The sequence below is a fragment of the Aquila chrysaetos genome, chromosome 18 (genome assembly GCF_900496995.4).
Source record: "Aquila chrysaetos chrysaetos chromosome 18, bAquChr1.4, whole genome shotgun sequence".
Lineage (NCBI taxonomy): Eukaryota > Metazoa > Chordata > Aves > Accipitriformes > Accipitridae > Aquila > Aquila chrysaetos.
The window spans coordinates 17,447,400-17,461,244 of NC_044021.1; positions in this window are offsets into that span (position 1 = coordinate 17,447,400).

Here is a 13,845-nt window from a genome sequence, read left to right on the forward strand (position 1 = left end):
CATGACTCAGGAACATACTGGTTTCTTTTTCTGTTTAAATACTTAATTGTGCTCAGTTAGTATAGATCTGTTTTTCTTTTCTGACTAAATGCAGTAAGAGGTAGTAAGCTTATAACCAGAAAACTTTCGTGCATCTAATGTGTTCTTCATGCACACAAGGACTTTTTAACCGCTTAAAATTGCAAATGTGCTCAAGCCTCTTTCTGATTCCAAACTCAACATCAGCTAAGTTTTCACAGCAAGCTTCTTTATTTTTTGTCAATTTCCAGTTTTAGATATTTGTGCTTTCCTAGGTTAGAATATTGTTTCTTTCCACAAAGGCATAAATTTCTATTTGTGACATAGCAATAATTTCCATGGCAACAAATCATAGCATTATGAAGGTGAGCAAAATCCAGCTTCAGAAGGCTGCCAGTGGTGGGGATGAAAGCTTGGAAAAAAGCCCTCAATAATAACAGGGCTAATAGAAAATTATAGGCAAAGTAAAAAGCATTTTGTTTAAATGTTCTTTATTTTCATGTTTGCTCAAGGATAAAACTATTTTTAAGAGGGGTGTTCCAGAGTTGACTAAATTGACTTTGCAAGGATTTGGACTAGCTCCTGATGGAAGTCTGATAAAACTAGCTCCTGCATATCTCTGGGAGGTTCTGAATACCTTATTCAGGCAAAATTTCTACTGAATACTCTAGGAGTTTTTCATTAATACAGATTCCTATATTCTAAGTTGGATATAGTTATGTAAATTTAACCTATAATGTAAGTGTATAACTTGCATAAATGTATCAAATGCTTGCTCAAGATTTTCAGGAAGTTTCATCAAGCATATCTTATATCCAGGATTGGTGTTTGTGATCTTGCCTGTGGTGTTTTAAAAAAGTTTTGCAATAACTGGTTTAAGTGTCATAACAAAGTGTTTCATGGGTACAATAGGACCTTATGCTCATTAGCTCCAATAGAAACAACTATTTTATGGCATTTTAAAGATGATTATGTATGCATTACATACTCTCGCACTGTTTCTTTTCTTCCATATTGATTTTTAATTATGCTAACGCTGTATGTTATTTGAGAGAGAGGAGAGGAAGTTAAATCCTAATCTTATTAGCACTGATATAAAATGCATCGAGTTCAATGGCATTTCAGTTTGTCCTGGGTCTGGTGTGACTGAGAACAGATGTGGGCCCTCTTGGATTAGTTTTTCATTCTTATGACATAGTAATTTCGTTCTGGATCAGATTTTTCATTCATATGACATGGGTTCAGCACATGTTGAATTGATCAAAGAGTAGAGAAGGCCAAGCCTATCTGATTATATAATTGCTTCATCTTTTGTACCATAGTTGCATAGGGCCAAAACCTGAGATCTCTAGTCATTTTGAGTCAGTCTTTTTTAAAACAAGCCTCAGCTGTCTTCTAGGTTTGTTAATGCAATGGCATTGAAAACAGGCAAATCTGCCTAATAAATAAGGGTGGTTTAAATAGAGAGATGTAAATGTGCTAGTTGAGCTCAGCTGGTAGATTTGTACCCAGGTAATTAAAACCAGAGGCTGACCATGACCAGAAGAAGCAGGTTTCAGCCATTTAGCTCAACGTTAAGCTTTTTGAAGGATTTCTGTGTAACCTTAGTCAAGGTACGTTGTTATTTTGTGCCAATTTTCCACATAAATCTCTTCTTTACTTTCCAATCTTTGCTGTAACTTTTTTGTGGGGGGAAAAAACTCCCAAACAAAACCCAAACTGTTCTTTACTCCCATTAGGAAGTGCTCAATGGAACAGGAACATAGTCTTAGGGACTAGCATGGGATTTGACCTCTATTCAACTGCAATAGCTTAATCGTAGCGTATGGCAAATCAGTGTTTTCAGTGTATGTATGTATGTACTGGTACTTTAGGGGAAAAAGTCCTACTGTGGCTTCTATACCTCTATTTCATTAATGGAATGTAAGTACATTGCCTTGGTAGATGAGGTTTATATGACCTTTTGATGGTATAAAACAGTTTGTTAAAGTCAAAATAGTCTCCTTGTACTAAAAGCTGAGTGTTTGACTCAGTTGCCAATTTTCTAGGACTTCCTGAAATTGTTCTTGTGGACTAGCTCCTTTCTTGTTGGTTCGTAAAATAACTACAGTCACCAGAGATACTATTGTGCATATTACTTGAGAAAATGTCTTTCATTCTTCATTTGTTCTGGAAAAAAAGTGACAGCACTAAAAAGCCCTCATCCCTGTATGTAATAATCACATTGTTTCACTCATTCGTAGCTGGTGACTTTTCTAAATATTTTTGATCAATAGAAAGAAATGTAAAAAATCAGTAGATTGCAGCTTGTAGCTGGAATTGATAGATAGTTTAGGTGGCAGGCTTTGAACTCCCTTGGCAATCAGTAGTTGAAAGAAATTACCTTACTTCCATAGCTAGGATCTTCTGCCAAATTTACCCTGTTCACGTCTAAATCTCTTACATATTTTAAAGGATTAAAGTTAAAGATGAGATTAAAAACTTTCCTCTTGGCTTCAAAAAGAGAACAGAATTCTCTATACAAGCATAACTGACAACCTCCCATGAGAAAAAAAAAAAAAAAAAAGCACTAAAGATGTTTCCCCATCTCCTTAACCATTTATTTTCCTTTTTTTTTTTTTTCAACTAGATGTCTCACTGAGATGGCTTTTTACAATATGGTGTTGTTAGACCTTATACAAAGGTTATACTTTATGATTTGACATACAGTATTTTTCTTCCTTTGAACTCTTCTTTGAATCCTTAATTCTTAACAGTGTAGTTAATTCTACATGTTGCGGCAGAATTAATTGTATTGCCATAACATCACTTTCCCCTAATAAATTTTCCACTGTGGGGATTTCAGCACTTCAAAGACGATACAACATACCTTTTGCTAACCAGATGATAAGGTTTCATCTATGCAATGGAGCCAATGATTATTTTTGAACCAACATATAATTATGAAGACACAGTGAGAGAACTTTCAACATGCTCACAAGTGGCAGAACTAAACGCAAGTAGAAATGTCATGTTGGGGTGGAGGTTCAAAGTTAGCATCCAGTCTTCAGCTCTGCAGCTGCTATAATTACACAACTCTGTAAATTGGAATCATTTATCCTCTGCCAACTGCAGTAATTAATTTTCTCTTCAGTCAGTGGAGGGGGGATTGATCTTTCCTTTATGAAAATCTTTCTCACGCAAATACCACTTTGCTCTTCTGTGTTTCCAGTTCTGGAAATTTGTCCTTCTATACAACAGGTATTAAAGAGTGGGGCTGCAGCTTCCTTGCCTGTGTGTTCTTGTCTATGTGGCAGTAATGAAAATGAAGATCTGAAGTGTGGGGTTTTGTCATGGTACTTAATTACTACCTGATTGTGGAATTAGGGTGGCTTGTTTAGTAGCAAACGGTGACTGGTGTTGCTTACATGCAGACCTTTGGCTGGGTATATTAGTCACTAGAAGACAGATATTTCTTCTGTCTGAAGGCCCCTTGAAAAAATCTATGAAAATGATTCTTGATTTGCATCTCATTCATAGTGTGTGTCTCCATTCTCACACTGCCCTTGTTCTCTAAATAAGTGGCACTTTAGGAAGAAATCTTAGGGAAAAAAGCCATACTCTGAGAGTCAGGGACTTTATCCTTAGGGGTCAATTTTCTTTTGGGCTGTAGCTTCTTTATACTCTCTAGTTGCTGCAAAAGAGCTGTTGCCACATAATTATTGCCTCATAGATATTGTGTAGGAGAGCAGTCTAGCCTACTACAGACTTTGTGTAGCATTACTATGTTGCCTGTTTTGTAGTTAAACACAGAGGCTGTATGTAGTGGTGAATGAAAACATGCCACGGCTCTGCTGGGTGTTCAGTGTTCCTGATGGCCTGAGTGAACCTCTAGTCAGTGACAGTGAATGTGTGATGGAGGTTTCTGATCCCTTATAGACCACAGCATTAAATCAGTAAGAATAGAGTCACCTTTGCCTTCCAGAGGGCTGCTGCCTCCAAATGTGCGACTGGGCAGGAGTCAGGACTTCCAGCCAGGGAGGACAGGACCTGACTTTTCCAGATCCCTCACTGTTGTCCTTCCAATTCAAGAAAAGGCATTTCAGTGATGCAGTGTGGCAGAAGCTTTTGTTACCGTTACCCGTGCTATGCTTGTCCACAGGGAATATGGAAGACTTCCACATTGTGGCTGTGCACAGAATCCTTCTCCTAGGGCAAGAAGTTTCTCAAGTTTGTTTAGTCTTAAATACTGTATTCACCTGGCCTGTTTACATACTACCTCATACTTCCTGGGCCAGATGTTCCATTGCAGTAAAGCTATTGGCATTTTTCTGATGGCCTGTTGAGTCCTGGTGAATGCTGAGGTGTAAGCTACTCTTATCTACTCTGAAGCTACTTCATCATCCCTGGTAACACATGATAGTGGACTATACCAGCCTCCAGCTGCCACAGATTGCCCACCTGAGATGAAGGGTGAAAAGCCAAGGGAAAGATTTTATGCATTCCTGGTATGTAAAGTTGTATTTCATATAGGCTAGTGATCCCTCAGTTCTCTAGGACCTGATTCGATTTTGTTGTTTAGTGTGATTCTGAGTGAAGATATAGTGCAGGAAGGATCAGAGGCGAGGCATAATTCTCCATTGTGTATCAGTATGAGGAGGGGTCATTTAAAAGACTTGTCTGTCTTCCTTTGCCAGTGCCTGGTTGAACCTTTTCTATAATCTTTTGCAAATGATCCAGTGCGTCTGAAAGACTGTTTCCTGGCAAGTAAGAGTAAATAAAACTATATGAATTAGAACACTTGTAAGAAGTAAAAGAAATATCCCTTTTGCTTTCTCTCCTTCAGCCTATATATATGAGATATGTGTATGTTAGTAGAGCTACTGTATATACAGTAAAAATCATGGCCATTTGAGTAGAAATACAATTTTGTTTACCTTCTGATCATGGAGAAGTAGTGGGGGATTTCTCTCCAAAAAGAAACTCACTATATTCCAGTTAGAGATATTTGATAATTCTTCTTTGCATCAGAGTTTAACACAGTTAAAACACATCAAACATGATCAAGCTACATTTATCAGCAGAAAACAGCTAAAGTAAAATTTTTAAAAATCCTTTGAATTTCAAAGGTAGGAATACAGCATGCCTCTTTGGTGTTTAACTTCATATGGTGATTCAGAATGATCTGCTTCCAGGCCTTGATCTTTGCATATTTATACTTGCTTTATTGGTGTTGGAGGCTTTGTTTACATTTAATAATTATGCAGCTCAGAGTGGTTGTTGAATGCATTTCTGGAAGTTTTGTAAAAATCACTGTTGTTTTGGACAGGCAAAGCCTGCATATTGACAGTAGACATGCATTTGAAATCAATACATTACTTGTATTTGGGAAGCCTGGAGCAAAATCCTCAGGTGGGGTAAATCACCATAACTTCTTTGACTTCCATGAGATAAAGTTGATTTTCACCAGCTGGGAATCTAGACTTTGTTTTGGTTTCCCGTTTGACTAAACTGAGGCAAAAGCAAGGGAAATGTTTTATAGATACATATTTTTCCTGAAAAAGAAATTAAAAGAGGGGAAAAAAAAAAAATTTGAGTGGGGATCGTAGTAAATGAGCATCTCTGAGTGGAACAAAGGAATAGAAGAGAGGGGCTAATTGTTTAATTAGTAAATGTCTGCTTGGTTAATGACATATTAATGAGTTTTTAAGACAGTCATATCATTTACCATAAAAGACCCATGTGCGTATCCCTGGATGTACTGTATAATTAAGTAATGTGACCCATAGGAGTTCATCATTTAAAAACCTGTCAGCTGTCTCATGTTTGGTAGCAGATGAATAAGCTCAGGAGGGCCTCCCCAGGAGGACTTAGTTAGGCATTTAGGTCCAAAATATCTCCCTGTATAAAATCTGTTAATCTGTCAGCAGTGTAGTATCTGTGCATGAAGACAACATGGATTAGGATTTGTCCAGCGGTCTGTCTAGTTCTTTGTTAACAGAAAAGTTGTTTCTGTGAGGTGGTGGATCCCACAGGCTTCTCCCTCTCAGTTCAACTCCATCATCTATTGGAATTGAACAAGTGAGGTGCTTGTTCAAGGTGTTGGCCCTGGTCTGAGACATGAGATTTACCCAGCACTGATGGAGTTCATGCTATTCTTTAGATACTTTATCTCTGCCAGTAAGAACTTATCCCTGGTCGTAGATGTACTAATGAAGTGTACTGTCTCCTTCTAAAGAATTCTGGCTATGCCAACAATGTATATCAATTTAAAAATTTTCCTCCCTCCTTCTCCCCCACCCCACTTTAGGTCTAGGGGTTTTTTTAATCACAAAATGTGTTCTTCACCCTTTTCATACTTGAGTACTGCTTTGTGGAGTGTTGCAGCAAGCTCCTTGGTGCTCATATGCCTTTAGCTTTTAAAAAGATTGTGTGCATTAGGAAAGGTGTGGATACTGGAAACTGCTTGCCTTCACCTTCAAAGAGGGGTGCAAATGTCAGGATCGCTAATCCTTTCTGTCTCGATGTGTTTGTATCTATATAGAGAGATGTGTAATCTCATACATAAATACATTTTGTAGCTGGGATCAAGATTTGAAGGTTATCAAAGTTTGGGGTGAGCAGGTCTAAAGTTTATGCTCTCTCTCAGAGCTGTCTTAAGCCATTGAAAGACCACAGACCAAGTACCTGCATGATATGTAGAGAACTCTAATTGCACGCCTAGTTGATCTGAATGTGCAGATCCAATCTGGATCAATTATGCAGCATGTGCAGTAAATCTGATACATCTAGTGTTAGACTTCTAGGCGCAAGTGATGAAAACCCTCTTAAATCTTGGATTTCAGGACTTGGCCTTTGTGGGTGCATGATATTGTGACAGAGCACTCTCATCATTTCTGCTTCCTTTCCTCAGCAGTTTTTGGAGGGATTACAGGAGCAGGTCTCAAGACTTCCAGGCTTTTAATGCAGAGAATCCAAATACAGCATGCAGAGAGTTGGATAGGTCTAAATCTACTGTGCTGTTGTATTAGTTATTTGGAGTCCGGCCCTAAAGAGAATGTGGGCACGCTGAGAAAGGTCTTTGGGTACCATAATATATGCTTAGAAATTAACAAAAATATCTGTGTGGGGAAAAACATTAAGAAAGATTGAGACCATTTTTCATTTTCTTGTGTTAAATTTTCATGATTTTTTTTTTTTTCAGTTCAGTTTTTCCAACTATTTTAGTTCACAGGACACCTGTGGCAAAATATTGCAGATATAGTCTAAGAAAATATTTGAGTTATAAAAGCAGGTTTTGGTCAAAAAGCTTTTTTCTAGTTTCCATAACAGTAAATACACTTACATGACAGAAAAGTAATTCCAGGAGTTGTAAAATGAGAACTGTGGCTTGTCATGAGTCTCCAGGTAATTGGGAACTGGATGTGTTTTGAGGTTCCCCTTTCTACAGGACACCTTCTAGTCTCTTCAGGTTTGGTAATGAAATAGAAATAGATAAAAGAGCTAAGCTGTATGGATCAGATGTAAGCAGGCTAAGTAAAGGATTATGCCTTCTTCATAATACAAACCAACAACAACAAAAAAATGGTGCTAGCTTAGCAGTAGCATTGACTGACAAGACAGCAGAAGCAGCTAAATGGATCATTTATCTGAGTCACTGCTGACTCAGAGTCATTCTTATATTCTAGTATTGCCTTCTGGATTGTACTTTTAGAAAAGCATTGCTTTGTCTTAATTTTTTTTTTTTAATCTTTTGCAAGCAGATAAGCAGGCTGTTTGAGAAAGAGTGCTATTCAAAGTATGGGTGGGCCCTTCCCCAAAGATGGACATTGAGCACCACATATAACTCCTGGGTTAAATCTATGCACAAGGAGAAATAGGAGAGCACTCGGTATAATACCTGTCCCAAGTACATGGTGTAGAGGCCACAGAAAGAAATCATGTAGACCTTATAAATTTTTAATTTTTTTTTCCAATTTGTTTTTTGGCAATGGTAAGCAAAGTACCATTGCTCCTGATAGATGAAGTTTGAGAGCAAATATTACACACCGACTAAGGGCTTAATTCTGATCTCCCCTCTGCGGGTGTGTATCATTAATGATTCATTGCATATTTTGAATAATAAGCTGTCTGCATAGTGGAGGCCAGAACATAGTCCTAAGAGACTATTGCATGTGTGATGCATTAAGAATTATATTGAGAATGTGTAACTTATTAAAGTAGCTGTCTTGGGTTAAGTCAGTGTTGGGGTGTGTGTGTGTATATATATATATATTTGAAAATTAGGGGAAATTAAAAAGTGATCTTAGAGAAGGGAAAGAGACTGTAGAAATAGAAATTTAAGGGAAAGCTATTTTTTAAAAGGACATGAAGCATGACCTTGAACTCCTGAGTTAATAACATTCGAGCAAAACTGACAAAATGTATTTGTTTGCCTATTCTAGTTAGTTTAGATCATTTTATATGTTTAAAGTGTAATCTCCACCTTGTAAAATGAATGTGAAAATTAAGTGACTTTGGCAACAATCTGCTTTCCTGAAATGATAAGTATAATGAAAAATGAATACTATTTTATTTGCCTATAAAATGTACTCTTTTATAAAAGAGCAAGCAGAACTTTGGAAAGTTGCTACATATGTGATCTGTATACAAACATGTATGTACTCAGTATTCCATATATATATATGTATGTATAATTTGCATACACATCAGACTGTCAAAATGTGTTTGTCCTCTTATTCTCCAGTAGGTATATTTATAGTAAAGTAAAACGAAAACAAAATCTCCCAAACACTCTCTTCTTTGTTTTCCCCTCCCTCTTAAGCTATGTAAGCATAGGTGGCTCCTTAGTTTTGGGTTAAGATTTACCTCAGTCTGCCCCTGCTGAGGATCTGCCTCATTGTATGTACTGTGTAGCCTGTTAAAAGAGCATGCTAATGCAGTGTTATTCTATGTTCTATTTTACTTTTAAAGTCTTCCATCATACTATGATTATGCATATTATGATATTATGACTATGATACCTATTATAATTATGCAATACAAAGCTTCAGACTGAAATCCTAGCATGACTGAGGCCAATTCACGCTGTCAGGAAATTAAAAAATTACAGCTCTAACAACAGTATTAATTTCCTATATTCTGCACATTCATAAAAATCTATACTTACAAGAAAATGCTATTTTTAAGAAGTATCTTCCATTTTTCAACAATTCCCATAAGAAAATCTTGTCAGCCTACTTTAGGAACGAAGCAGGTTTGCCATGTCCAGATTGGAAGGTGAAGTTTTTTTCTGCTTTCTCCATGCTGATGACTGAGAATGAAGGAAAACAGAGGTAGAAGTACAAAATACAATGACAGTTGGGCTTTTAACCAAAAATCCATCCCTCCCGTTCTCTAACCTCTCTTCAAGCACTAGCAGGAATATGTTTTTTATAAATAAAACTTAGGCATATGGGAAATTGGGTTTGGTCCAACAGTGCACATGTACCTTGAAGAGTGTGGCTGGCCAGGGGTAGTGGTATTGTAGTTACATTGTACTATTCCAGTAATTGCTTGAAAAATACATGTGAGGAAGTGCTTTGCTTGAAGAAGGACATGGAGCCAAGCTTTGGCATTCTCACTGACAGGATGAAACCCTGAAAGAAGTAGTTTCTCTGTAGTAAAGCAGGGATATTTTGTTGCTCTATTGATGCTCCCCTTTTCTAGTTCAGTTTCTGTAATGGTAATACTGGGGGTAAATAGTAGCTACACACTGGTATGTGTGGATGTATTATATTTACTTCTAGTGTATCTTATTGTCTGTTATATGTACAATATACGTGGATAATAATAGAAGAGTAAAAAGGAAATACAATTGTGTATATACTGTAGTAGATACAGTGTTTTCTGTGCTGGGAGGAAGGAAAGGAGGGTTATTTGATCTGTGTTTTAAGAGAAAGTGATACTGTGAAGTTGTCTAACTTTGTAAGCTTTTCCTTTGAGGGAGATATGTGTGCAATCTGCATGCCTGGCTAGCTCTTTGATGATAAATTTGGACTCAGTTTTTAGTCAACTACAAGAAGGTGCCAAAAGCATTGGCATCTGTTTTAGAAAATTGGCAGAGTTTCCTTGGCTGCAAATTTCTTTCTCTGGTCTCATTACTTCACTCCTATCAGCTTTTACCTGCATGAAGAAAGACCAAAAGAAAAAGGCAAGAAAACCCTTTAAAACTTAAGTAGCTATTACAACAACAGAGCCTAAACCACTCAGGGTGAAGATTCTATAATTTCCCCTCTTTACACATACTAGGTGCAATCAAACAACTTGAAGCAATAACACAGGGGGAAATATGTTTTACATAACTTGACTTCCAAATAGCGATTATCCCTTCAAGGCTATTTGTTTTCCCAAGAATCCTGCTGATTATAAGCTCTATGTTAAACCTGTTTCAGATGATAACCTAGCTAAACCCTGGCTTCCGTTACATTAATCAAATTATGGGTGCTATGAATGAGCAGGAATTATGGGTTTCTTCTGCATGCAGAAATGTCTTAAACAGACCAGTGCTGTGATACCAGGTGCTAGTTCTACAAGATCACAAAAAGATGAGTGAAACCTCAGTAGCTTAAGATCAGTAGCAGAAACCTTGTTGACTTCAGTGCAGCCAAGCTGTCACTTCTGGTATTTATAAGTGATTCTGCTAGTCTGTGTGTGACCTAAGATCCTAACAACAACATTGTTTTTGTTTTACGGTGAACAGGTTCATGGTTGTTGTGGTTTTGGTTTTTTCCCCCAAGATTTCATTTGATTGTTTTGAAATATGAGGTAGAGTCATGTTGTGTTCTGAATTACATGACAAAATAAATGGGAGATACTGTTCTTAGTCTATAATTCATCATCTAAGGAGATCTGAAACAATCTAAGCAGATCTGAAGTCATGAGATCCTAGAAAGCTGTCAAAAATCTAGCCTTTGTCTTTTGTAATAATGTGTAGTCCCAAGGGAAATCACATTCACATTTCATGCTCATTGCTGCTGACTTTGGGCTGGCAGAGACTAGATGTTTCTAGGTGAAGAAAGATCTCGGTTTTACTTGCAAACTGTTCATTGTGCTTGTAGGGCTGTCACTGCAAAGCAGCTTGGGTTCTTAGTGCAAGGATCAACAACCTTTACTGAGCCTAAATCAAAGATGCTCTTTGACTGCCTCTCCTTTTGTTGAGAGCCCAAATCTCTCTTTAACAGGGTTTCCTAAGCCTGTCTTGCATTGAATTTGTGATGTTTGAAGGAAATTGTTTGGAAAGAAACTTACAGTGCTTATTAGTTCCTGGAAGCTGCAAAACTCTCCAGCAGCTCTGTCTTAGGTACAAGGTTTTTTTCCTAGTCACTCTTCATTCTGCCTTCTCCCTCTTGCTGTTCCTACAAAGGAAACCAGTTCCACCCTATTTCCAGCTCACGCTGCCTCTGTAAAATAGATGAATCCACAGATGGATAATGTTAAATCTGTGGCAGAGGTAGAGCAAGCTTGGTTTACTAGATTGCCATATATAGAAAACTTTTTTGCTGTGTATGATTCTGACGGTATTTTAACATGAAGAGATAGCCATACTTTTTAAACTCATAGCAGATGCATGGTGAGAGTGTAAATCTTGCTTCTGTGAGGCATCTAGTTATGATGATTCTTTTTTTCTTTTTTTTTTTTTCCTTCTTTCTCCTTATCCCTGGCGTGATAAGATTTTATCAGCTGGCCATTGTCTTGTGTGACAAGTTATAGAAACAACATGGAGGGAGGAACAAAAAAAATTACCAATCTGTTAGTATTTGAGACAGCAGAACGGTAAAGAAATGTTTTACAAATGTTGTCAGGAAAAAGGTCCAAATGAGAACCTGTTAATTGGTAGATGTCAATATTTAGGCATTGTGTGAGGATCTAAAATGGTCATGGATTTATTTTATAAATTTTGTGGGGTTTTATATGTTTATGTGATCAGAGAAGAGAAACAAATGGCATGTGAATGAACACAACACAAATGACAAATACTACAAACTTCTACTGCAGACAGTTCAAGGAATATGTTATTTGAAAATTGTGCAAATTATTTGAGTATTTACAAGGATGACAACTATATATAAAGAAAAATCATGAATGTTTTGTAAGTATATTGTTAATATAAACAAGGGCTTCATTTATATTAACATGCTGTGTCAGTACTAAGATATCTCTGTAGTTTTCACTTTTGATATTGACAATTTATGCCCTTTTATTAAAATAGTTTTGTGTTTCATAATAGGGAATGCTGGAAAAATCAAAAGTTTTGTAAAGAGGCATGTTACTTGTTTTCTTCCTCACACTTTAAAACCCAAAAGGAATTTCTTGCAGTCATTTAAGAATCACTGCTAGATTCACTTCCTACTGCAAATGCTGTAGAACATCCATCTTGTGGTAGTGTCCTAGATATAACTCATTAGAGCAGCTCTGCAGTAAAGAAGAAACCTTAAGGAGTCAAAGAATCATAATTCATGCCTTCTGCAGTACAAGTGGCCTGCCAGGTGATTTAAGGACTTGGAACTATATAGTTCAACTTGGTCAGGGTAATAAGGTAAAACCCACAGTTCTGCATATTTGCTGTCACTAACTTCCGAAGTGGTATTGGATATGCTTAATATTTTGTGACAACTTGTGTATACACCTTTGTTGCACCAAAATATCATTGGCTTCCCCAACAGTTTGGCTTGATAAAGGATTGAATAAATCGGTCTCCTATGCCACTTTGCCTGTTAGTAAATCTGATAATGTATTTATCTCCTTCACGGTGACTTTATGAATGTGTAAGTCAAGCACTTAATCATTTTGGAATACACATGTGGGAAATACTAGTGTCTAAATGTGTTAGTCACTTTAGCGACTTTACTCGCATCCAGCTTCTATGAGAGGTAGAGCCAAAGGACTAGAATAAGAAGGAAAAGCTGTTTGTGGCTAGATATATGTATAGTGGTTAAAAGGTTCATTCTACTTTATTGAATTTTATTTCTTGGTTGAAATTTTTTTATGCTTGGATTGTGTAATAATTAGTAATAGCTTGATACTAGGTAGTTACTGGGACTGTACTCATGAAATGGATAAAATCGAGAAGAGGGTGTTTCCTGTTGTGCATACAGACATCCACTTGTGAGTGGAGTGTTGAGATGGATGCCCCTTAGATGGGCATAAGAATCCTTGACTTGCATATTTTTATAAGTATCTAGAACAGTGGGGAGGAAAATATTCTGATGCCCCAGTTTGTGGGGCATTGCCAGTATGTCAATCTATTTTATGTTTTTTTGGTTTCTTACTCTGTTTTCTGCACATATAATATGTATTTCTATATACCTTTGAACTATTACTATAAGTTTCTCAATGGGTTGAATGATCTGCAGAGGTGTTCAGAGAGATTTTATACAACCTTTTTAAAGCCACAAATACATGCATAGCTCTGGATTGTAGAATGAAGTCATAATAGTTTTTAGTTGTTTGGGGTTTTTTGGTTTTTTTTTTGTGTGGTGTCTTCTTTTTTTTTTTTTTTAAGGGAATTATACCTAAGTAGATTGAGTACTGCCTTTCTAGACAGTATTGGCACTCAGCACCCAAGTATCAACTGCTTAAGAATGTGGTGGGTCTTCATATTTGTTCATTCCAGCTACAATGCAGACTTGAGAAAGAGGTGGAAACTTTACACTCTTTCCCCAGATTCCATAAAGTGACATTTGATGCTAGTGCACAATTCCCTCCCCTCTCTTTTTTTTTTTTTCCTTGATATCTTTCATCTGTCTGATTCTTAAGACAGAATTACTAATAAGAGAGTTTTGTGTCAGGAAGGTCAAGATATTGAAC